This window comes from Triticum dicoccoides, chromosome 5A (genome assembly GCF_002162155.2).
Source record: "Triticum dicoccoides isolate Atlit2015 ecotype Zavitan chromosome 5A, WEW_v2.0, whole genome shotgun sequence".
Classification (NCBI taxonomy): Eukaryota; Viridiplantae; Streptophyta; class Magnoliopsida; order Poales; family Poaceae; genus Triticum; species Triticum dicoccoides.
Window position 1 is genome coordinate 692,649,904 of NC_041388.1, and position 27,033 is coordinate 692,676,936.

The following is a 27,033-nucleotide window of genomic DNA, read 5'->3' on the forward strand; positions in this document are numbered from 1 at the left end:
TCAACGATCATCTGCTCCTTGTGTTGTTGCAATGGAAGCAGAGTAATCCCTCTTCATGTTCTTCAACCTCGCGACCACGTCGCTCATGCTCATCCTCTAGTCAGGAGAATCGCTTGAACACTCCAGACCTAACTCAAATGCCGACATGAGAAAGTCGATGTTCCAGGCTGTGGAGGATGATGCCAATTCACTAGTATTCCTTTGGTGATGAAAGCCACATGGTCCATACCTAGTTATCTCTTCACCTTGCAGAAGCTTCTTGTCAACAACATTGACAAGTCTTGTCGGAAATGCTTGTGAAACCCACTGCCTAAGACTGGATTCTCCGATGAAGTTCGGATTTGTGGGCCTCTTCCCGGTGAAGACTTCGAGAAACATGATCCCGAAGCTGAACACATCGCTCTTCCGTGATGCCTTACCCATGAATGCAAGCTCTGCTCAAAATTTTCATGAGAAGTGTTAACTAACGAAAGTAATAGCAAATGTCTTGCCAAATAATTTGCTAAAGCACGATAAGTACACATACCTGGGGCCATGTAACCAACTGTCCTTCGCATACTCGCTGAGACCATGGAGTTTTCATCGCCTAGAAGTAACTTTGCAATGCCAAAGTCGGCAACATGCACTGTCATGTCCTCATCGAAGAGCACATTGCTAGGCTTCAGGTCACAGTTTAGAACAACTTCACAGTGATGGTGGTGCAGGTATTCCATCGCTCAGACACGCCAAGCATAATGTATAATCTCTTGATGAACCCTAGTGGCTCCTTATTTTTAGTGTGCAGGTGTGCCTCCAAGCTACCATTGGGCATGTACTGAAGCAGCAATGCTCTGAAATCCATGTTGGAACAAGTATTCAATATCCGTATCAAGTTACCGAAAAAGGCTTTCGCCCCGCTTTATAAATAAAGCAAACCACCAATCACAAAGTTAACAAAGTCTCACGAACACACCACACACACACGCACCCAAGGCCACCGCTGGCACGGTCCAACACAACGATCAACACACAGACAAAAAGACCCAAGTTCCGCTGTGGGCACAGAACAACAAGCCCAGCAAAGCACAAAGCTAGACAACAAAATAACGGCGAGGCGGTGGCGATGGCGGAGTAGACGACGATCTAGTCTGGCTCGGGGGTGGTGGGGGAAGCGGAGGAGCCATGCGGAGAGCCATCACGCGAAGCTGGGTGATGATGGAGGTGATGGCGTCTCTCTCCCTGGGGCGGCTAAGCGGCCGCCAAAGTTGCAAGTAACCAGACCATTTGAACAAAGCGTTAGTAGCACGACGAAGAGGGATGCGCCGAATCACAAGTTTATTCCTAACAGTCCACAGCGTCCAGGCTAGTACCCCAATGGTCAACCACCTGATGTGGCGCACCGCGGGTGGAATTGCCTGGAGTTCGGCGAAGAGGGCGGGGAAGTTGTTGTGATCCCAGCTACCACCTACTCACTCGCGGAAACAGCTCCATAAGAACTGCGCGGACACGCAGGTGAAGAATATATGATTTGAATCATCTTCCGTCCCACAGAGCGGGCAACGTCCATCACCCGGACCATTACGCTTCAGGACCTCGACGCCAGACGGGAGGTGGCCACGGATCCATTGCCACAGGAAAATTCTAATTTTCAGGGGAAGGCAAATCTCCCAGATGAGGGTGAGCGCTTCATGGCCAGGCGAGGGGGCAATGGCCTGGTACAGGGACTTGGTGGAGAATTGTCCAGACGGCTCTAGACGCCATCTGGAAGTATCATCCTCGGAGGTAAGATCAGGTGCGTGCAATGCAATGCAGTCAAGCATCTCCTGCCAATCGGCCGTTTCAGCCAGACCAAAGGGCCGCCAGAACGCGGGCTGCCCTAAGTCAATAAGGGCTGCCGCGACCGATATGTGAGGGGCCACCGCAATGTTGAATAGGCCTGGAAAGCGGGCCGCAAGGGGAAGGTCGCCAGACCATCTATCGAACCAGAACAAGGTCGCGGTGCCTGATCCGACCTCAATCGAGGTCCCGATCCGGAGGACAGGGAGGAGCTGGATGACGGATTGCCAGAACTCGGACCCCCTAGATCGCTGGCAGAATGCGAGAGGCTGGCCTCCGAGGTATTTCTGCTGAATGATGCGAAGCCACAGGCCACCATCACCGTTGGCAATCCGCCAAAGCCACCGAGTCAGGAGGGCGATGTTCATGCGCTTGGAAGACATGATCCCGAGGCCACCCTGGTCGTGAGGCTTGCAGATTTCAGACCACCTAACCATGTGGTACTTCTGATTGTCTCCCTCACCGGCCCAAAAGAAACGGCCCTGAACAGTGGCGATCTCGTGATGAAGCGTCTCTGGAAGGCTATAGAAGCTCATGATGAACAAGAGCAGGCTAGCGAGGGATGAGTTGATTAGCACCGTACGGGAAGCTTTGGATAGCCACCGGCCTTGCCAAGGCTCGATCCGGTGCTGAAGCTTCCCCACCGTGGGGCGCAGGTCAGCCACTGTGAGCCTAGAATCACTAATGGGTATCCCTAGATAGGTCGTGGGAAAGCTCCCAAGCTGGCAGTTAAGCCGATCCGCTATACTCTGGCGTTCGTCTTGGGAGTATCCTAAGACCATCACCTCGCTCTTGTCGAAGTTGATCTTGAGGCCGGACATCTGTTGGAAGCACAGTAGAAGGAACTTGAGGTTTGAGATATCACTCTCCGAGCCTTCCACCATGATGATGGTGTCATCCGCATATTGGAGAAGGGAGATCCCATGCTCCCCAACCAGATGCGGGACTATCCCCTTAATGTGGCCAGCCGCCTTGGCCTTATCCAAGATGGCGGCCAAGGCGTCAACCACCATGTTGAACAGGAACGGGGAGAAAGGGTCGCCCTGTCGCACCCCACAAAAGGTGGGGAATAAGGGGCCGATTTCCCCATTAATGTTCACCGCAGTCTGGCCTGAGGAAACCATCTGCATCACCCTAGTCACCCACCGATCATCGAAGCCCTTTCGAAGAAGAAATTCCCGAAGGAAAGCCCAACTCACCGTGTCATATGCCTTGTGGAAGTCAAGTTTCAGGAAGACAGCCTTGAGGTGTTTGGAGTGAACCTCATGGAGTGCTTCATGAAACACCAGGACTCCGTCAAGGATATAACGGCCCTGGATGAAGGCTGACTGATTTGGGTGAGTGATCCGGTCGGCAAAAGGGGCCACCCTAATGGCGTACCCCTTTGCGAGGATGCGAAAGATGACGTTAATCACCGTAATTGGACGGAATTGGCGGATCTTCGATGCCCCCGCTACTTTGGGGATGAGGGTGATTACCCCAAAGTTGAGTCGGGTGAGGTCGATGGACCCGACGAAGAACTCATCAAAGAGTGCCATTACCTCCGGTTTGATCACCTCCCAGAAGGTCTAGAAGAACTTCACAGGGAGCCCATCGGGGCCCGGCGCCGAGGATGGGTTCATGCCCTTAATAGCGCCCAGACTTCCGCCTCGGAAAACGGAGCCGTGAGGGCCTCGTTGTCCGCAAGCGAAACGCACCTGTCAGCCGGTCAAATGTCTTGCGCCAGGGCAAGACCTCCCCGAGGGGAAGCAGAGAATAGGTCTCTGTAAAAACCATCTACATGGTCCCGGATGTCCTCGGGACTCTAGAGGAGGTGTTCCCCATCCCACGAAAGGGGGATGGAGTTCCAGCGACGGCGGCCGTTCGCAATGGCCTGGAAGTAGGCGGTATTGGCGTCCCCTTTAAGGACCCAATTCTGAGTACCTCTCAGCCACCAGTATGCCTCCTCGTCTGAGTAGATGACCGTGAGCTGGTCTTCCAAGTCATATCTAAGCATCCATTCATCAGCCGAGAGGCCAGCGGAGTCAGCCCGAAGGTCTAGAGCCTGGATTTCCTGAAGGAGAGCTTTTTTACGCTCCCGGATGTCGTGGCCAACATTTGCACCCCAACCCTTCATGAATTGTCGTGACCACTTGGCGCAGAAGTGCCAGTTGTCCATGGCCGAAAGGGATCGATGGGGGGCCTCACGTGCCTCGTGTTAGGGAACGTAGTAATTTCAAAAAAATTCCTACGCACACGCAAGATCATGGTGATGCATAGCAACGAGAGGGGAGAGTGTAATCTACGTACCCTTGTAGACCAACAGCGGAAGCGTTAGCACAACACGGTTGATGTAGTCGTACGTCTTCACGGCCCTACCGATCAAGCACTGAATCTACGACACCTCCGAGTTTTAGCACACGTTCAGCCCGATGACGATCCCTGGACTCCGATCCAGCAAAGCGTCGGGGAAGAGTTCTGTCAGCACGACGGCGTGGTGACGATCTTGATGTTCTACCGTTGCAGGGCTTCGCTTAAGCACCGCTACAATATTATCGAGGATTATGGTGGAAGGGGCACCGCACACGGCTAAGAAAACGATCACGTGGATCAACTTGTGTGTCTAGGGGTGCCCCTTGCCCCCATATATAAAGGAGAAAGGGGAGGAGGCCGGCCTGCCCTATAGGCGCGCCAAGGAGGAGTCCTCCTCCTAGTAGGAGTAGGACTCCTACTAGGAGGGGAAGGAAGTGGGGAAGGAGAAGGAAAGGGGGGCGCCGCCCCCCTCTCCTAGTCCAATTCGGACCAGGGGGGAGGAGGCGCGCGGCCCACCCTGGCTGCCCTTCTCTTTCTCCACTAAGGCCCATATGGCCCATTACTTCTCTCGGGGGGGAGGGGTTCCGGTAACCCTCCGGTACTCCGGTTTTCTCCGAAATCACCCGGAACACTTCCGGTGTCTGAATATAGCCTTCCAATATATCAATCTTTATGTCTCGACCATTTCGAGACTCCTCGTTATGTCCGTGATCACATTTGGGACTCCGAACTAACTTCGGTACATCAAAACTCATAAACTCATAATATAACTGTCATCGAAACCTTAAGCGTGCGGACCCTACGGGTTCGAGAACAATGTAGACATGACCGAGACATGTCTCCGGTCAATAACCAATAGCGGAACTTGGATGCTCATATTGGCTCCTACATATTCTAAGAAGATCTTTATCGGTCAGACCACATAACAACATACGTTGTTCCCTTTGTCATCGGTATGTTACTTGCCCGAGATTCGATCGTCGGTATCTCAATACCTAGTTCAATCTCGTTACCGGCAAGTCTCTTTACTCGTTTTGTAATACATCATCTCGCAACTAACTCATTAGTTGCAATGCTTGCAAGGCTTATGTGATGTGCATTACCGAGAGGGCCCAGAGATACCTCTCCGACAATCGGAGTGACAAATCTTAATCTCGAAATACGCCAACCCAACATTTACCTTTGGAGACACCTGTAGAGCTCCTTTATAATCACCCAGTTAGGTTGTGACGTTTGGTAGCACACAAAGTGTTCCTCCGGCAAACGGGAGTTGCATAATCTCATAGTCATAGTAACATGTATAAGTTATGAAGAAAGCAATAGCAACATACTAAACGATCGGGTGCTAAGCTAATGGAATGGGTCATGTCAATCACATCATTCTCCTAATAATGTGATCCCGTTAATCAAATGACAACACATGTCTATGGTTAGGAAACATAACCATCTTTGATTAATGAGCTAGTCAAGTAGAGGCATACTAGTGACGTTTGGTTTGTCTATGTATTCACACAAGTATTATGTTTCCGGATAATACAATTATAGCATGAATAATAAACATTTATCATGATATAAGGAAATAAAATAATAACATTATTATTACCTCTAGGGCATATTTCCTTCAGTCTCCCACTTGCACTAGAGTCAATAATCTAGATTACACCGTAATGATTCTAACACCCATGGAGCTTTGGTGTTGATCATGTTTTGCTCGTGGAAGAGGCTTAGTCAATGGGTCTGCAACATTCAGATCTGTATGTATCTTGCAAATCTCTATGTCTCCCACCTGGACTAGATCCCGGATGGAATTGAAGCATCTCTTGATGTGCTTGGTTCTCTTGTGAAATCTGGATTCCTTTGCCAGGGCAATTGCACCAGTATTGTCACAAAAGATTTCCATTGGACCCGATGCACTAGGTATGACACCTAGATCGAATATGAACTCCTTCATCCAGACTCCTTCGTTTGCTGCTTCCGAAGCAGCTATGTACTCCACTTCACATGTAGATCCCGCCACAACGCTTTGTTTAGAACTGCACCAACTGACAGCTCCACCGTTTAATGTAAACACGTATCCGGTTTGCGATTTAGAATCGTCCGGATCAGTGTCAAAGCTTGCATCAACGTAACCATTTACTATGAGCTCTTTGTCACCTCCATATATGAGAAACATATCCTTAGTCCTTTTCAGGTATTTCTGGATGTTCTTGACCGCTGTCCAGTGATCCACTCCTGGATTACTATGGTACCTCCCTGCTAGACTTATAGCAAGACACACATCAGGTCTGGTACACAGCATTGCATACATGATAGAGCCTATGGCTGAAGCATAGGGAACATCTTTCATTTTCTCTCTATCTTCTGCATTGGTCGGGCATTGAGTCTTACTCAATTTCACACCTTGTCACACAGGAAAGAATCCTTTCTTTGCTTGATCCATTTTGAACTTCTTCAAAATTTTGTCAAGGTATGTGCTTTGTGAAAGTCCAATTAAGCGTCTTGATCTATCTCTATAGATCTTAATGCCCAATATGTAAGCAGCTTCACCGAGGTCTTTCATTGAAAATCTCTTATTCAAGTATCCCTTTATGCCATTCAGAAATTCTATATCATTTCCGATTAGTAATATGCCATCTACATATAATATCAGAAATGCTACAGAGCTCCCACTCACTTTCTTGTAAATACAGGCTTCTTCAAAAGTCTGTACAAAACCAAATGCTTTGATCACACTATCAAAGCGTTTATTCCAACTCCGAGAAGCTTGCACCAGTCCATAAATGGATCGCTAGAGCTTGCATACTTTGTTAGCTCCCTTTGGATCGACAAAACCTTCCGGTTGCATCATATACAACTCTTCTTCCAGAAATCCATTCAGGCATGCAGTTTTGACATCCATCTGCCAAATTTCATAATTATAAAATGCGGCAATTGCTAACATGATTCGGACAGACTTAAGCATCGCTACGGGTGAGAAGGTCTCATCGTAGTCAATCCCTTGAACTTGTCGAAAACCTTTTGCAACAAGTCGAGCTTTGTAGACAGTAATATTACCGTCAGCGTCAGTCTTCTTCTTGAAGATCCATTTATTCTCAATTTCTTGCCGATCATTGGGCAAGTCAACCAAAGTCCATACTTTGTTCTCATACATGGATCCCATCTCAGATTTCATGGCTTCAAGCCATTTTGCGGAATCTGGGCTCACCATCGCTTCTTCATAGTTCGTAGGTTTATCATGATCTAGTAGCATGACTTCCAGAATAGGATTACCGTACCACTCTGGTGCGGATCTTACTCTGGTTGATCTACGAGGTTCAGTAGTATCTTGTTCTAAAGTTTCATGATCATCATCATTAGCTTCCTCACTAATTGGTGTAGGTGTCACAGAAACTGGTTTCTGTGATGTACTACTTTCCAATAAGGGAGCAGGTACAGTTACGTCGTCAAGTTCTACTTTCCTCCCACTCACTTCTTTCGAGAGAAACTCCTTCTCTAGAAAGTTTCCGAATTTAGCAACAAAAGTCTTGCCTTCGGATCTGTGATAGAAGGTGTATCCAATAGTTTCCTTTGGATGTCCTATGAAGACACATTTCTCCGATTTGGGTTCGAGCTTATCAGGTTGAAGCTTTTTCACATAAGCATCGCAGCCCCAAACTTTCAGAAACGACAACTTTGGTTTCTTGCTAAACCACAGTTCATAAGGCGTCGTCTCAACGGATTTTGATGGTTCCCTATTTAACGTGAATGCGGCTGTCTCTAGAGCATATCCCCAAAACGATAGCGGTAAATCAGTAAGAGACATCATAGATCGCACCATATCTAGTAAAGTATGATTACGACATTCGGACACACCATTACGCTGTGGTGTTCCGGGTGGCGTGAGTTGCGAAACTATTCCGCATTGTTTCAAATGTACACCAAACTCGTAACTCAAATATTCGCCTCCACGATCAGATCGTAGGAATTTTATTTTCTTGTTACGATGATTTTCAACTTCACTCTGAAATTCTTTGACCTTTTCAAATGTTTCAGACTTATGTTTCATTAAGTAGATATACCCATATATGCTTAAGTCATCTGTGAAGGTGAGAAAATAACGATATCCGCCACGAGCCTCAACATTCATCGGACCACATACATCTGTATGTATGATTTCCAAAAAATATGTTGCTCTCTCCATAGTACCAGAGAACGGTGTTTTTGTCATCTTACCCATAAGGCACAGTTCGCAAGTACCAAGTGATTCATAATCAAGTGGTTCGAAAAGTCCATCAGTATGGAGTTTCTTCATGCGCTTTACACCGATATGACCCAAACGGCAGTGCCACAAATAAGTTGCACTATCATTATCAACTCTGCATTTTTTGGCTTCAACATTATGAATATGTGTGTCACTACTATCGAGATTTAATAAGAATACCACTCTTTAAGGGTGCATGACCATAAAATATATTACTCATAAAAATAGAACAACCATTATTCTCTGATTTAAATGAATAACCGTCTCGCATCAAACAAGATCCAGATATAATGTTCATGCTTAACGCTGGCACCAAATAACAATTATTTAGGTCTAATACTAATCCCGAAGGTAGATGTAGAGGTAGCGTGCCGACCGCGATCACATCGACTTTGGAACCATTTCCCACGCGCATCGTCACCTCGTCCTTAGCCAATCTTCGCTTAATCCGTAGTCCCTGTTTCGAGTTGCAAATGTTAGCAACAGAACCAGTATCAAATACCCAGGTGCTATTGCGAGCATTAGTAAGGTACACATCAATAACATGTATATCACATATACCTTTGTTCACCTTACCATCCTTCTTATCCGCCAAATACTTGGGGCAGTTCCGCTTCCAGTGACCAGTCTGCTTGCAGTAGAAGCACTCAGTTTCAGGCTTAGGTCCAGGTTTGGGTTTCTTCTCTTGAGTAGCAACTTGCTTGCTGTTCTTTTTGAAGTTCCCCTTCTTCTTTCATTTGCCCTTTTTCTTGAAACTAGTGGTCTTATTGACCATCAACACTTGATGCTCCTTCTTGATTTCTACCTCCGCAGCTTTCAGCATTGCGAAGAGCTCGGGAATAGTCTTATTCATCCCTTGCATATTATAGTTCATCACGAAGCTCTTGTAGCTTGGTGGCAGTGATTGGAGAATTCTGTCAATGACGCAATCATCTGGAAGATTAACTCCCAATTGAATCAAGTGATTATTATACCCAGACATTTTGAGTATATGCTCACTGACAGAACTGTTCTCATCCATCTTGCAGCTATAGAACTTATTGGAGACTTCATATCTCTCAATCCGGGCATTTGCTTGAAATATTAACTTCAACTCCTGGAACATCTCATATGCTCCATGACGTTCAAAACATCGTTGAAGTCCTGATTCTAAGCCATAAAGCATGGCACACTGAATTATCGAGTAGTCATCAGCTTTGCTCTGCCAGACGTTCATAACATCTGGTGTTGCTCCTGCAGCAGGCCTGGCACTCAGCGGTGCTTCCAGGACGTAAATCTTCTGTGCAGCAATGAGGATAATCCTCAAGTTACGGACCCAGTCCATGTAATTGCTACCATCATCTTTCAACTTTGCTTTCTCAAGGAACGCATTAAAATTCAACGGAACAACAGCACGGGCCATCTATCTACAATCAAACATAAACAAGCAAGATACTATCAGGTACTAAGTTCATCATAAATTTAGGTTCAATTAATCATATTACTAAAGAACTCCCACTTAGATAGACATCTCTCTAATCCTCTAAGTGATTACGTGATCCAAATCAACTAAACCATGTCCGATCATCACGTGAGATGGAGTAGTTTCATTGGTGAACATCACTATGTTGATCATATCTACTATATGATTCACGCTCGACATTTCGGTCTCCGTGTTCCGAGGCCATATCTGTATATGCTTGGCTCGTCAAGTATAACCTGAGTATTCCGCGTGTGCAACTGTTTTGCACCCGTTGTATTTGAACGTAGAGCCTATCACACCCGATCATCACGTGGTGTCTCAGCACGAAGAACTTTCGCAATGGTGCATACTCAGGGAGAACACTTCTTGATAATTAGTGAGAGATCATCTTAAAATGCTACCGTCAATCAAAGCAAGATAAGATGCATAAAAGATAAACATCACATGCAATCAATATAAGTGATATGATATGGCCATCATCATCTTGTGCTTGTGATCTTCATCTTCGAAGCACCATCGTGATCACCATGGTCACCGGCGCGACACCTTGATCACCATCGTAGCATCGTTGTCGTCTCGCCAATCTTATGCTTCCACGACTATCGCTACTGCTTAGTGATAAAGTAAAGCATTACAGCGCAATTGCATTGCATACAATAAAGCGACAACCATATGGCTCCTGCCAGTTGCCGATAACTTGGTTACAAAACATGATCATCTCATACAATAAAATTTAGCATCATGTCTTGACCATATCACATCACAACATGCCCTGCAAAAACAAGTTAGACGTCCTCTACTTTGTTGTTGCAAGTTTTACGTGGCTGCTACGGGCTTAAGCAAGAACCAATCTTACCTACGCATCAAAACCACAATGATAGTTTGTCAAGTTGGTGCTGTTTTAACCTTTGCAAGGACCGGGCGTAGGCACACTCGGTTCAACTAAAGTTGGAGAAACTGACACCCGCTAGCCACCTTTGTGCAAAGCACGTCGGGAGAACCGGTCTCGCGTAAGCGTACGCGTAATGAAGGTCCAGGCCGCTTCGTCCAACAATACCGCCGAACCAAAGTATGACATGCTGGTAAGCAGTATGACTTATATCGCCCACAACTCACTTGTGTTCTACTTGTGCATATAACATCAACACATAAAACCTAGGCTCTGATACCACTGTTGGGGAACATAGTAATTTCAAAAAAAATCCTACGCACACGCAAGATCATGGTGATGCATAGCAACGAGAGGGAAGAGTGTGATTTACGTACCCTTGTAGACCGACAGCGGAAGCGTTAGCACAACGCGGTTGATGTAGTCGTACGTCTTCACGGCCCGACCGATCAAGCACCGAAACTACGGCACCTCCGAGTTTTAGCACATGTTCAGCTCGATGACGATCCCCGGACTCCGATCCAGCAAAGTGTTGGGGAAGAGTTTTGTCAGCATGACGGCGTGGTAACGATCTTGATGTTCTACCGTCGCAGGGCTTCGCCTAAGCACCGCTACAATATTATCGAGGATTATGGTGGAAGGGGGCACCGCACACGGCTAAGAAAACGATCACGTGGATCAACTTGTGTGTCTAGGGGTGCCCCTTGCCCCCGTATATAAAGGAGCAAGGGGAGGAGGCCGGCCTGCCCTATAGGCGCACCAAGGAGGAGTCCTCCTCCTAGTAGGAGTCCTACTAGGAGGGGGAAGGAAGTGGGGAAGGAGAAGGAAAGGGGGGCGCCGCCCCCCTCTCCTAGTCCAATTCGGACCAGGGGGAGGAGGCGCGCAGCCCACCCTGGCTGCCCTTCTCTTTCTCCACTAAGGCCCATATGGCCCATTACTTCTCCCGGGGGGGGGGGGTTCCGGTAACCCTCCGGTACTCCGGTTTTCTCCGAAATCACCGGAACAATTCCGGTGTCCGAATATAGCCTTCCAATATATCAATCTTTATGTCTCGACCATTTCGAGACTCCTTGTTATGTCCATGATCACATCCGGGACTCCGAACTAACTTCGGTACATCAAAACTCATAAACTCATAATATAACTGTCATCGAAACCTTAAGCGTGCGGACCCTACGGGTTCGAGAACAATGTAGACATGACCGAGACATGTCTCCGGTCAATAACCAATAGCGGAACCTGGATGCTCATATGGGCTCCTACATATTCTACGAAGATCTTTATCAGTCAGACCGCATAACAACATACGTTGTTCCCTTTGTCATCGGTATGTTACTTGCCCGAGATTCGATCGTCGGTATCTCAATACCTAGTTCAATCTCGTTACCGACAAGTCTCTTTACTCGTTTTGTAATACATCATCTCGCAACTAACTCATTAGTTGCAATGCTTGCAAGGCTTATGTGATGTGCATTACCGAGAGGGCCCAGAGATACCTCTCCGACAATCGGAGTGACAAATCCTAATCTCGAAATACGCCAACCCAATATTTACCTTTGGAGGCACCTGTAGAGCTCCTTTATAATCACCCAGTTACGTTGTGACGTTTGGTAGCACACAAAGCGTACCTCCGGCAAACGGGAGTTGCATAATCTCATAGTCATAGGAACATGTATAAGTTATGAAGAAAGCAATAGCAACATACTGAACGATCGGGTGCTAAGCTAATGGAATGGGTCATGTCAATCACATCATTCTCCTAATAATGTGATCCCGTTAATCAAATGACAACACATGTCTATGGTTAGGAAACATAACCATCTTTGATTAATGAGCTAGTCAAGTAGAGGCATACTAGTGACGTTTGGTTTGTCTATGTATTCACACAAGTATTATGTTTCCGGATAATACAATTCTAGCATGAATAATAAACATTTATCATGATATAAGGAAATAAAATAATAACATTATTATTGCCTTTGGGGCATATTTCCTTCACCTCGAGCCATCTCGTGCCCACGGCAACGGAAAACCTAGGTTGGCGTAACTAGAAGGTCTCGAAGCGAAATCGGGGCAGGAGAGGAGGACGCTCATTCTCCGAAGAGAGGAGAAGGGGGACGTGGTCTGAGCCAATGCGCGTAATCGCCCAGAGCGATGCTAGGGGGAAACGAATGTCCCACTCAGGGGAAGCGAAGACCCTGTCGAGGACTGATCGAGTCGGCTCAACCTGACGGTTAGTCCAAGTGAACCTGGCCCCGACACGATCAAGCTCACGCAGCCCCATGTCCGCGATGTAGTCATTGAACATATGCATCCGTGGGAGGTTCACCAAGTTATTGCTCTTGTCTTCTTCCGACCTGATGAGGTTGAAATCACCTCCCACCACAACCGGAAGTTGCGCAGCCGCGACCTCCCTACTGAGCTCACCGAGGAAAGCCTCAGACCGGCGGTGGTCGGCCGGCCCATATACCGCAATAATTTCCCATTTGAAGTTCAGAGCCCGCTCAAAAATCTCCATGCTCACAGAAAACTCGCCCCGATCCATGTTGCCTACCTCAAAGGTGGCATCCTTCACCCCTAGGAGGATGCCACCCGAGTGGCCCGCACTCCCACTAGAAGGGAGCCAGTGCCAAGCAAATAGGTCGAAGCTCAAGGGCTCGAGCTCCGACAGGGAAAATTCAGTACGCATGGTTTCTTGAATGGCCACAATGTTGATTCGCTCAGATCGCATGTATTCAATTAGTTGGCGGCGTCGGCCATCTTGGCCGAAACCACGGATGTTCCAAAAGAGGGTCCGCATCAATCATCCATCGGGGGGCTGCTTGACCCCAAGACACTAGAAGCGCTCTGGGCGCAGAGGGCAGCGGTACGAGAGCGAGTGCGGCCGCGGATCTCAACTGGGGCGGCCGGCAGGCGAGGCGGAGGGTTCGGAGTCGTCCCCGAGGGGGCGTCCGAAGACGAGGAAGCGTGTGGACGGGCCTCGGCGAGGCGACCATCTAGGATTTCCCGTGCACGGATAGTCTCAATTTGAACTAGCGGGGGGGCAACCTCCCCCCGAAACACAATCGCCGAGTTCGCTGCCACCTTCGTGAGGTGGCCAAGCGGAGTCGACTCCAAGGACAAAAAGGAACGAGTAGCTGAAGTGGTAGGGATGATCGGGGTACCTGGCTCGAGGTTCCGAGCAGCGGCCTTGAGCTCTGCCTTCTCAGGAATAGGCAGAGCAGGGATGCCAACCGGCCTGGCTGCCTCGATCCGAGCACTGCGGCGGGAGGAGGTCACCGGCGATGAGGTCGACCTAGCCCGCCTGGAGTAGGCCGCGGTCCGGGGGGTGGAGGGAGGGCGGCCACCGGGGTGGTCACCACCACCTGCAGCCCCATGGCAGCGGAGTCCAGGAGGAGCTGGCGGCGTCGGAGCCAGATCGTCGCCGAAAGGCTGGATCTCCACCCCCGTCTGCGGCCTGGCTGCCGCAGGCAGCAGGGAGGAAAGCAGCGTCATCTCCAGCACCGCTTCACCATCGGCCGGGTCAGAAGGGGTCGGGTCCAGGGTGGCCACGACCACCCCCGGGGACCCCACCAACGGAGCGGGAAGCATGGGCGCGGCCAAGCGGGGCGGGTCCAGGGCGGCCTCGGCGGAGAGGTTGGTGAAGACATCAAGCAGCTGACCGACGGGGGAGCGAGGTGATGAGGCGGGGAAGACTTGAAGGCTGGCGTCCGAAGCGTCGAGGCCATCGTCGGGAGGCGATGCAACGGTCGAGGAGCGGGTGCGGCCGGTCCCGCCGCCACTCCTAGCAGGGGCGGGGGGCTGGTCGTGAGGAGGACTGTCCTCGGAGTCGTCGTCGTCCTCCTCCGAGCCGGAGCGGTGTCCGTGACGGGGGTCGCGGTCGCTGCGCCGATCCCCCGCCCCATCTCCGCCTGGCCCACCCCCAAGAAGCTATCGTCAGGGATGCGGGGGCGGCCAATGTGGTTGGGCGGCTCGGGGGAGATGCGGAGGTCAAAACCCTGATCGTTGAAGAACACCCGGATCGTGGCGCGAAGCTTGGATGAGTCGAGGCATTTGACCTTGACGCGAACCTCCTCCTCCTTGCGGAGGGATAGCTCGTCCATGACCACCACCTTGCCGAGGATGCGGGACATGCTCCGAATAACCCGCTCTGAACGAGCGATGTCGGGTAGGCCCCCGAGGAGGATCCAAGCAGTGTCCAAGACCGCCACCGCCAGGGGGTCCCGCACCGGCACGGAGATGTCCACTACTAGGTCGTGAAGGGCTAGAGTGATGTCTCCTCTGCGGGTGCCGTAGCCGTGGCTGATGGCGTCGGGGAACACAAGCGAGAACTGGCCTTCGGGGAGCATGGTGACCTGCCAATCCCATGAGCAATGGTAGAGATGGTTGAGCTCTTCCTCTAACATCTCCGGCGAGGCGACCCCATCCTTCACGGTGAAAATCGCCAGGAGCGATGGTGAGGGGGAGGGGATGTCAGGCACCTCTACGTGGAAGAAGCCGAAGCCCTCAATCCCATGTCCATACATCCAACACTCCTCCGGCACCGGGCGGTCGGGGCACAGGATCCTTGGGTGGTCAGGATCCGAGCAGAGGTAGCAACCCTGGGGACGAGTACAAGCGACCTGGGAGTGGCCGGAAAGGCCGCAGTTGAAGCACTTGACGAGGTCGGAGATGTGGTCATCAGGGAGAAGCGCCGTTGTGGTGGAAGCCACCAGGTCCCGAGAAGAACCAATGGCCGGGGCCGCGGCATTGGCATGCCCCAAACCCCTCTTCTTCTTGCGTTTGCCGCCCGGCCGGCCCCGACCCGTGCCATTGCCCGCGGGGGGGGAGTTCGGTTCCCCACACGGGGGCTGGTACCGGTGAGGTTGGGCAGCGGGTGGCGGAGGGCCTTGCAGGGCCGCGGCCTGGGAGCGGTCAGGAGACCGGGGGCGACCGGAGCGCGCAGGGGAGCGACTGGAGTCCCGCAGGCGAACCCGGAAGGGCGAGCGGCGGCGCTGGTCACGCCACTCGGAGGTGGGAGGCGGCGAACGTGACCGGCCCCGGAGGTCCGACCGGCCGGGCGAGCGGCGAGGAGGGGACCGGCGAGCCTCGCGAGGAGGCGACCGGCAGTCACCGCGGCCTGTGAGTTGCCGGCGAAGGTCGGCCTCATGACGAAGGGCGTCGGGGGAGGGGCGGGAGGAGTTGTGCCGGTCGTCACGCCGGTCGTCCACACGGGCGTCGTCGGGCCTGCGCTCATCAGCGCGGCGTTTGGCCGCGGGGCCGCGTCATGCCAGTCTCGGGTCATGCCGGCGGGGGGCGACGGCGGGGAGGGGGACGTCGCCGACGGCGGGGGAGGATGGGGTGCGGGCTAGGGTTCGAACAGAGGTGGGAGGGGGCCAAATGGGGTGCCTGGGGAAACCGCTCGGCATCCAAATAGGCCGAATCGCCGGGCCGGTCGGACCGGCCCAGGAACGTGCCAAAGTGGGCTGGCCCGAAGGCGTAGCCGCACTAGGTGGGGGCCCAGCGCCAGGCCCAGGCGCCTTCTGGCCCTCAGCGGCGTGGCCCAGCCAGCGGGGCGGGGCGGCAGCACCTAGGGTTTCCCCCGACGTTGCAGCCACCGTCGCGGCCGGCGCCGGCGTCAGCCTAGGTGCCACGGCGAGCCAAGGGCGGCGGAGGGGCTGGGAGGGGGAGAACCGGAGCGAGGAGAATCCAAACTCGGCTATGAACGGGCGGAAGGGGGAACGACGGCCGACCACCGAAGAAGCAGCCGCCGGCGAAGACGTGATGTGTCGGCCGGTGACCGCGGCGGGGCGCCAAGAGCGCCGAGCACTGCCCAGGTCGGACCGCCCCGCGACACCCCACGCCGGAGCACGGTGGCGGCGAGTGGTCCTGGACCCAAGAGAGGCCCTTTTGCGCGGGGTCGGCAGAAGGGGGAGAGGAGGAGGCCGGCGAGCCGAAGGGGAGGACGGGCAGCCGTGCCGCGGCGAGGCCACCAGTCCCGGCCGAGGCACCGCGCGGTGGGCCAACAGGTCTCGCCAGACGATGGGGCGGCCGGCAGCGGCGTCATCGTCCTCAGCCAAATCGGCCTAGCGCAGCAGCGCGACAGTCGCGGCGGGGGCGGCAACGGCCTGGGGAGGCGGAGGCAGCGAGGTCCCGGCCAGGGGAGCAGGGTCGACGGATGGCAGGGGAGCGGCACCGGCGGCCAGGGGAAGGCCGGGCGGAGGCTCAAACGGCAGCACCAAGGCGGCGGTCGGCGCGTCGCCACCCAGGTCGCAGGAGCACGTAGCCATCATCCGTATCAAGTTGCGATGCCGAGTCATTCGCAACACTTGACATTCAGCATCAAAGCTCCTCACGGCCTGCTCGACTTGCATGGTGAGCACTTTTATTGCAACCACTGAACCATCATCCAGTTGGCCCTTGTAAACTTTGCCAAAACTTCCAGCTCCAAGTATCTTGTCGTCGTTGAAATTATTAGTGGCTCGAGCAATATCATGGTAGGACTAGCCTATGGCTGATCACGTCAGCCATGTCCATAGAAGTCATAGCATCTGGTTGCTTTCTATTTTTCTTTCTGTTCATTAGGTATAGGATAATTGCTATAGCTCCCAGTATTATCATGAGAACTGGAACCAAAAAACATACCAAATGTTTGTTGGATGGGAATGAATCAACTAGGCATGGCAAAAATCCTAGACGTGGGGCACCACATAACCCGACATTTCCAATTAAAGATTGTGAATGGATATTTCTTGAGAAAATACCTCCATCTAGTATCTCTCCTTGAAACTTATTAAAATAAAGGTTCAAGCTAGTCAGAGAAGTAAAGTTGGCCAAATACTTTGGAATAGTGCCAGAAAGGTTATTACAGGATAGGTTCAAAACTTTTAGGTTGAGTAACCCTTTGAAAGAGGCAGGGATTGAATCTTGCAGCATGTTGTGTGATAGATCAAGGTTGCTTAACAGTCCATTTTGTGCAAATGAAGTCGGGAGGTTACCAACCAAGTAGTTAGCAGATACATCTATAATGTCTATTGCTTCCATGGAACTGAAATCACTGGGCAATGAACCAATAAGGAAGTTGTGAGATAGTTTTAATTCTCGAAGGTTACTGAGATGGAATAAGCTTTCAGGTATAGTTGACGACAGATGGTTATTTTCAAGCATTAGATGCTCTAGCATACTTAGGTTACCAACACCATCCGGTATGGTACCAGAAAAATTGTTGTCTTGTAAGACTAATTGATGCAATCTTGTTAGTGCACCAATATGAGTTGGGATCAGGCCAAACATGTTATTTTGAGTTAGGTCTAGTTCTTCGAGATTCTCTCATAGTGTAACAGAATGCATGGTGCCACTTAATTGTGTTAGATGTGTATAGTTCAGTGTGTACATCCCTATTGTATAAGGGGCTTTTCTGCACTTTACCACATCTGTATATGTACTAGTCGTTGGCCCTCAGTAAAGCTTAGTTGCTGATTATCCAACATGGTATCAGATGCTAGGTTAGCCCCTTCCTCCCGCACGATGCAACTCTGTGCGCCTCGTACCTAGTCTCCGGCGGCCACTGGCCGTCTCCGGCTGTTCCCTCCTCGCTCCCGGTCTGTCTCGTCTTCTTCAGGCCGCTGCACCGAGCACGTGCGTGGTCGCTCAAGGCCTGCCTCCTCTCCGTCCGGCCCCCGATCTACTAGCTTGTTCAGCCGCCACCGCTATCCCTGTCTCGTACAGGCGCAGCCGCCCCAAGCCCATCTCCGGCTTCGCTGCATCTTCGATCAGGGGCTGCTCCCGCTCGGGGGTCTCTGCTTGGGCGTGCCTGCTTCCGCTCGGGAGCTCTGCTTGGGCTGCTCCTGCTCGGGGGATCCAGTTTCTGCGCGTCGGCTTCCCCCTCGAGCGAACTTGCCTTCTGCCCGATCCAAAATCGGGGGCGCGTGAGTCCCCTGATCCTGATCCAGTTTCTAGATCTGTTGACCAAAAAAACAGGAGCGGATTGAAGGAAAGATATCTCAGTATGTCTTCTTCGGGCTATGTGGCTGTTCCTCGCTGCTCAGTGATATTTGATGGCACCAACTATGCAGAGTTTGTGGGCTTCATGCGTATCCATATGCGCGGTCTTTTACTGTGGGGTGTTCTCTCTGGCGAGGTGACCTGTCCGCCCTGCCCTGTTGCTCCGGTGGCTCCTGTTCCGCCGGTTCTGCTAGGAACAGAAAAGGATGGAGTGGAAAGAAGACCACGACTAGCAACAGTAAGAGATGTGCCATCGCCTGTCAATGTTCTTACCGCCGATGGCACATCTCTTGTTGCTAGTCGTGGTCTTCTTTCCACTCCATCCTTTTCTGTTCCTAGTGTTTCACATGTTCCTCTCCTTACCATGAATCTTTTTTCCACTGCCCAACTCACTAATTCTGGTTGTCGTGTCATTCTTGATACCGACTCTTGCTCCATTCCGGATCGTTGCACCAAGGCTTTGGTTGGTGCTGGCCCCCGGCGCCATGAGTCAGAGGGTCTTCGGGAGGTTGACTGGCTTTGTGTTCCTTCCGCTGCCACCACTTCTGCCAACTCCCATGCTCTTGCTGCCTCTTTGTCTGCGTCCTTCCAATAGTGGCATCATCGTCTTGGTCACATCTGTGGCTCTCGTTTGTCTTCTTTAGTTCGTCAGGGCCTCTTAGGGTCTATATCTAGAGATGTCTCCTTACATTGTAATGGTTGCAGATTGGCAAACAGACTCAGTTACCTTAACCTACTAGTGAGTCTGTATCTCAGCGTCCTTTTGACTTAGTTCATTCTGATGTCTGGGGTCCTGCTCCCTTTGATTCAAAAGGTGGTCATCGCTACTATGTTCTATTTATTGATGATTTCTCTCGCTACACTTGGCTCTACTTCATGAAATCTCGTAGCAAGGTTCTTCTGATATACAAACGATTTGCTGCCATGGTTCACACCCAGTTATCCGAGCCCATTCGTACCTTTCATGTTGACTCCGCTGGAGAGTATAGCTCTCAGTTGTTGCGTGGTTTTCTTGGGGAACAGGGTACTCTTGCCCAGTTCTCATGTCCTGGTGCCCATGCTCAGAATGGCGTTGCCGAACGTAAGCATCGTCATTTGCTTGAGACTGCTCGTGCGCTGATGATTGTTGCTTCCCTTCCAGCTCGTTTTTGGGCTGAGGCTGTCTCTGTATCCACTTATCTCGTCAACATTCAGCCATCGACTGCTCTGCAGGGTGGTATTCCTATGGAGTGCCTCACTGGTCGCTCTCCTGACTACTCAGTTCTCCGTATGTTTGTATGTGTATGATATGTTCTTCTTGCCCCCCGAGAACGCACCAAACTGACTACTCAGTCGGTTGAGTGTGTTTTCCTTGGCTACAGTGATGAGCATAAGGGCTATCGATGTTGGGATCCCATGGGTCGTCGCTTGTGCATCTCGCGTGATGTGACTTTTGACGAGTCTCGTTCTTACTACCCACGTCCTTTTTCCTCAAGTCTCTCTGTGGAAAACCTTTCTTTCCTTCTCCTTCCTGATACACCCTGTTATGTGCCTCCTGTGTCACCTCCTCCTCCAGCACCTCTCCTTCCTTCGCATTTACCACCGACCCCATCTCCTCCATCCTACTCCTCCACCTCTCCACCATAATCTCCAGTCAGTCACCCTCTCTCACCGTTCCCTCTCCACTATACTCGTCGCCCTCGTGTTGCGGATGTCTCCCCTGACGCACCTTCCACCTCTGGTGCACCTCCCCTCATGCCTCCCCTGATACATAACCTCCGTGCTCGGCCTTGCCCCCCGCCTGATCGCTACTCTCCTGATTGGTACGGTCTCTCTGTTCTTGCTGAGCCCACTTCCTATCGGACTGCCATGACTCATCCTGAATGGCAATTTGCGATGGCCAAAGAGCTTGCTGCCCTTGAGCGCTCATGCACATGGGATTTGGTTCCTCTCCCTTCCGGTGTTCGTCCCATCACCTGCAAGTGGGTCTACAAGATTAAGACTCGCTCTGATGGTTCTATTGAGCGCTACAAAGCTCGCCTTGTGGCCCGTGGTTTTCAGCAGGAGCAGGGATGCGATTATGATGAGACTTTCGCTCCTGTGGCCCACATGACCACTGTCCGCACTCTCCTTGCTGTGGCTTCTGTTCGTCATTGGTCTATCTCTCAACTTGATGTCCAGAACGCCTTTCTCAATGGCGAGTTGCATGAGGAGGTTTATATGCAGCCACCACCGGGGTACTATGCCCCTGATGGTATGGTCTGTAGACTTCGGCGCTCCCTCTATGGTCTTAAACAGGCCCCTCGCGCCTGGTTTGAGCGCTTTGCCTCTGTGGTGACTGCCGCTGGTTTCTTGCCCAGTGATCATGATCTCGCGTTGTTTGTTCACACGTCTCCTCGTGGTCGGACTATTCTCCTTCTCTATGTTGATGACATGATCATCACTGGTGACGACTCTGAGTACATTGCCTTTGTTAAGGCTCGCCTTCGCGACCAGTTTCTCATGACTGATCTTGGTCCACTTCACTATTTTTTTGGGATTGAGATCTCCTCGACCTCTGATGGCTTCTACATCTCCCAAGAAAAATATATTCAGGATCTTCTTGCTCGCGCTGCTCTCGGTGATGAGCGCACTGTTGTGACTCCTATGGAGCTCAACGTTCAGCTTCGTGCCTCTGATGGTGACCCTCTTCCTAATCCCACTCGATATCGCCACCTCATTGGCAGTCTTGTCTATCTTGCTGTTACGCGTCCTGACATCTCCTATCCTGTCCACATCCTGAGTCAGTTTGTTTCCGCCCCCACCTCTGTCCACTATAGTCACCTTCTCCGTGTTCTACGATATCTTCGTGGCACGATCTCTCAGTGCCTTTTCTTTCCCCGCTCCAGCTCTCTTGAGCTCCAGGCCTATTATGATGCTACCTGGGCTAGTGATCCCTCTGATCGACGATCGCTGTCTGCTTTCTGTGTCTTTCTTGGTGGCTCTTTTATTGCCTGGAAGACAAAGAAGCAGACTGCAGTTTCTCGCTCAAGTACAGAGGCTGAGTTGCGAGCCATGGCTATGTTGATGGCTCAGGTGATCTGGTTACGGTGGTTACTTGAGGATTTTGGTGTGTCTGCTACTACCTCCACTCCTCTACTGTCCGACAGTACCAGTGCTATCAGTATTGCGCGTGACCCGGTGAAGCATGAGCTCACCAAGCACATCGGTGTGGATGCCCACTTTGTGCGTGCTGCTGTGCAGGATCAGACTCTTGCGCTTCACGATGTGCCCTCTGAGTTACAGTTGGCTGACTTCTTCACGAAGGCACAGACTCGAGCGCAGCATGGGTTTTTCCTCTCCAAACTCAGTGTTGTTGATCCATCATGAGTTTGAGGGGGGTGTTAGATGTGTATAGTTCAGTGTGTACATCCCCATTGTATAAGGGGCTTTTCTGCACTTTACCACATCTGTATATGTACTGGCCGTTGGCCCTCAGTAAAGCTTAGTTGCTGATTATCCAACAAATTGGTTGCCAGGAAAAGATACTGCACTAAGATCACTTAGATTTGATATTGTTGCCGGGATCATGCCAATTAAACGGTTGAAGTCTGCAAAAAAGGAATTTAGCATTGTAGAGAGATTTCCAATGTAAGCGGGAATGCTCCCGGTGAAAGAATACATTTCTATGACGATGTTCTGGAGTTGTCTACAGATGGAGAGAGTGGACAGGAAATCGAGTGTCCCTTTGAAATGATTGCTTCCAATGTCAAGAAATTTAAGGGATCTGAGGTTGTCGAAAATTACCGGGACTAATCCAGTTAAATGGTTCGATTGTATTCCTAGCATAGACAGTCGGGATAGGTTACCGACAAAAGCCGGAAACAAACCTGTTAATTGATTATCTGACAAATGTAAATATGTGAGCTGACCCATTTCTGCTAATTCATCCGGGATCTTTCCACTTAGATTGCAACTTGAGAGATCAAGCCCATTTAGCAAAGTGAGATTACTGAGCTCAGCCGGAATTGAACCAACAAGGCCATTTACAGCTAAACTAAGGAGAGTGAGTTGTGCCAGTTTAGAAAACCATGCTGGGATAAAGTCCACAAAAGAGTTGTCGGATAGGGTAATTGCTTTGAGATATCTGCATGATACAAGTCCTAATGGAATACGACCTTGAAAACTGTTGCCACCCATACGGAAATTTAGCAACATGGGCAGATTAAAGCTTTTGTTGCCAGGGATGGGTCCTGTTAAGTAGGTGTTTTTGGTGAGGACCAGAACCTGTAGTCTAGACATATTGAATATAGTTGGAGGTACTGGACCGGATAGCTGATTTCGTTGCAACACGAAGGTTTCAAGCATGGAACATGAGGCAATACTGGGTGGTATCGGCCCTGATAGACTGTTGTCTCCAAAATTAAGATCGATTAAGTGAGGCGTGTTATTGAATAATTGCTCTGGTATCAGGCCACTTAAGTGGTTTGTCCCCATATCAATATGCCTAAGATTTTCCAAGTTTCGCAGATCATATGGTATTTGCCCAGCAAGATCGTTTTGGCTTAGACCAAGGGTCTTTATCTTTGTGAGATTCCTATAGTAGGAGGGATAATACCTGACAATCCATTACGGCTAAGATCAAGAACAACAAGACAAATCGATCTACCTATATCAGGTGGGATGAAGCCCGTGAGGTTTGTGTTGGTGAGGTTTAGAACATGAAGAAAAGAGAGGTTACCAAGATACGGGGAGATCGCTCCTTGGAGTGGTATGCCTGGCAGCACAAGGGCGGTGACACGCTGCAAACGCCGGCTGCAAGAGACACCAACCCAGTGGCAGAAGGATATACCGGTGGTCCAGTTCCTACCAAGAATACCAAGAGGGTCGGAGCACTGTGCTTTGAAGGCTAGCAGCGCAGCTAGGTCAGTGTCATTATTTCTATGGAGGAAAGGATCAGCTAACATGGTCGCTGGAAGCGAGAAGAGGAGTGTGAGTATCATGAGGGGAAATACCATGGCCATGACAGTGGTGGCTGCTCGCCCTGTTTAAGAGCTTTGAATTTGTGGGGAGTGTTATAGAATGCTGGTATTGCTACATGTGCATGGTTTACTTATAAAGCTCTTACATGGTGTATCTTCTCAAGGAGAGGGATAATCATAATAGTCTTGACTCTTGAGTACCCCAGGCACCGATTGCAAAAGTTGGTCAGAAAAGCAAGACCTTGACTCAATAAAGCTTGTTCCACCATTGATGCAAATTGATGGCTATGTTGAAACTAAAGGTACTGTTATTGCAAGACCTTGACTCAATAAAGCTTGTTTGACCATTGATGGCTATGTTGAAAGTTTCAACATAGCCATCAATGGTCAAACAAGCTTTATTGAGTCAACGTCTAGGAACTTTCTTTCTTCGGGAGGAACTGGCGAGTTCTTTTCTCAGCACAAATGTTATTTTCCTAAGCATCCTAGCATTTATATTCCTAAAAGAGGATCGTAGCAACTCATTGGGAAAAGAGAGAAAGAGATGGCTGACAGGGTAAAGGAAGATAAAGAATAGTCTTCCATGACCTGCTACAACCCATACAAAAATATCTATGCATTTGCAGCACATCTAAATCTTTTCTGTATAATTCAATCATTTGCAGCATCTGCGCTGAGAAATATATCACTTTTAAAAAAATATCTGTGTATAATTCGACCATTTAAAGACCATAATATATTTCTTTTGGGTCGACTTGGAAGTTTACAGGAATTTAGTCAGTCTCTCGAGTGGTGTTAGTCTTCTTAACTGTTTGGAAAAGCAAAATTGGTAGTCGCCGCCGGTGGATGACTGACTAAATGGTGGGTCTCCCACTCAGAGTGAGTGGAATAAATCAAAGTAGATAGATCTGTCAGGCATGTTCCACTCCAAGTGGCTGAATAAGAAAAGAAAATCCAGCAGTGGTGGAGTTATTAAGGCTAAGAACATGGCTATGAACAATAAGAAATCAAGCTTACTGGTACACATAAGGTAAAAAAACACTTGTTGTAAATCACAATTCACACGTATGCTTTACAAGAAAATTGAAACTGTTCCATCTGTCCCTCCATGATTTGTCCTACGACTAACTAACCCGCAGAATCTATTCTGATATTTCTCTCTAAAGTCCCAAATATTTGAGCACTCTACATACTTGAGGTTGGGGCTTCAGCCGGATGCAAAATCTACCATTATCCAACCAAAAATGTACTGCCGCACTAAGCTGGGGTGTGGCGGAGTGAAGCAAATAAATACCTCAGCGCATTTGACGCGGATCTGGAGCAAATCCCTCAAGGCCGCTCCCCCGACGCCGGTCACTGGCTGCCACTGACTGCGGTGGCGAGAGGGGAGGTGGCCGGCGGCGAGGATTCGACTCCTTTTTTCAGTGGAAGGAACTTTTTTTTGAGGCAACATCACGAAGCTTTTATTAAGTCGGCACAATGTTTACAGGGACGGATGGTAAATTCCCGGGATGACCTAACCAAACATGGCGGCCGCCACCGAGAGATAAAGCATGCTTCGCTAAGTTGTGAGCTTCAAAGTTTGAGCTCCTAAACTCATGACTGAAATTACAGAAATCAAAAGCTAAAGAACGTCCAACTATCTCATGAATGACTGCTCCATAGCTTGCCAAATTCTCCTTGTGTATGTCCTGCACCACCGTTTTGCAGTCCGATGCCACTTGGATGCGCCTCGGGTAGAGATCATCTGCCAGTGCAAGTGCCTCTCTAATAGCAAGTGCTTCCAAAGTCGAGGGATCCACAATGTATCTAAAAGAGAGAGTCGAGGCTCCCATAAACATACCCCTGTCGTCTCTACAGATCACCCCCACTGTCCCACCATTTCTGGTTACCGCTGCATCGGCGTTAAACTTCGCGTAACCTGATGGTAGTGCAAGCCACCGCGCTGGTCGGGTGCTGGTAGAAGGGGGCAAGGAAGGATGCCTCTTCTGGGTCACTCGTAGTTCAGCCAAATATTTTGATATGAAGCTGTTGACAGAGTATGGTGCCTGAAATATATTCTCGTGAATTGCTTTACGCCTCGCATACCAAAGTGCCCATAGCGTCACCACCAGGCGATCGAAAAGGTCATTCGTCAATATTTCATGTAGTGCAAACAGCCACTCCTTCGGACCATCCTCCTCGCGCTCAACCATATGCTGGACCAACTCATCCGGTGCCAAAGCCCAAACACTTGCTGCCATCGGACATGCAATGAGGGCGTGTTTCCATGTATCAGTCGCCCCACATAGCGAACAAGTGTCCTCTGTTGCCATATGACGACGTTTGAGGACCGATCCCGTGGGCATGGAATGACGGGCTAGCCGCCACACGAACACCTTCAGTTTGGATGGTACTTGCATGTGCCGGATCATGGACCACTTCTTGGTGTCTTGATGCTCATAAGATGTACCGTCCTCCTCAACTAACCAAGCCTCCCTGTTGTGTTTTGTTTTTTCATTCGGTAAGCAGAACGAATGCTGAAATTACCTCGAGGCTCTTCATGCCAGGCCCAGAAATCTCCCACGCGGCGAGTGCAAAGCGGGATCCGTAGAATCTCTTCTGCGTCAAAGTGGGTGAACACCGAACATACCAGGTTTTCATTCCACGTTGCCGATGTTGGATCTATAAGCTGCGCCACTCTCGCCGGAGGGTTCTGAGCTAGAGAGCATATGGGACGCTTAAGACCATCGCGTGGGATCCAGTTGTGCCGCCAAATATCGGTCGTCTCCCCATCACCAATTCTCCTGATGACCCCTTGCGCCAGGATGTCACGACCATCCAAAATCGCCCGCCATATCTGGGATGGGTGCGATCCTAGTTCTGCTTGAAGGAGAGAGCAGTGTGGGAAGTAAACTGCCTTGAGGATTCTGGCGCTCAGTGAGTTGCTATCTGTTAGGGTGCGCCATGCCTGCCTTGCAAGTAGGGCGAGGTTGAAAATCTCCATGTCACGGAAACCTAGGCCCCCCAAGTGCTTCGGCATAGTCATTATGTCCCACGCCACCCAACTGGGCTTTCTCTTTCCATGGTTGGAACCCCACCAGAATTGTCGAATGATAGACATGATGCTGTCACACAGGCCTCGTGGTAATCTGAAGCACGCCATGGAGTAAACTGGTATAGCTTGTGCAACAGATTTGATCAAAACTTCTTTACGAGCAGCAGAAAGTAACTTCTCCATCCACCCCTTAATCTTCTCCCACACTCGGTCCCAGAGATATTTGAACATACCATTTTTAGAGTGGCCAACATCTGTAGGCATTCCTAGGTAGCGTTCACTCAAATACTCGTTCTGTACTTGCAAATTGTTCTTGACAACTTCTCTTGTCTGTACTGGGCAACCCTTGCTGAAGAAAATAGAGGATTTTTCATT

At 50.3% G+C, this 27,033-nt stretch overlaps 1 pseudogene; it reads right to left on the bottom strand.

The window, feature by feature from the left end:
• On the bottom strand, positions 1-23,663 carry LOC119298480 (annotated as a pseudogene).
• Between the last annotated feature and the right edge of the window lie 3,370 nt (positions 23,664-27,033).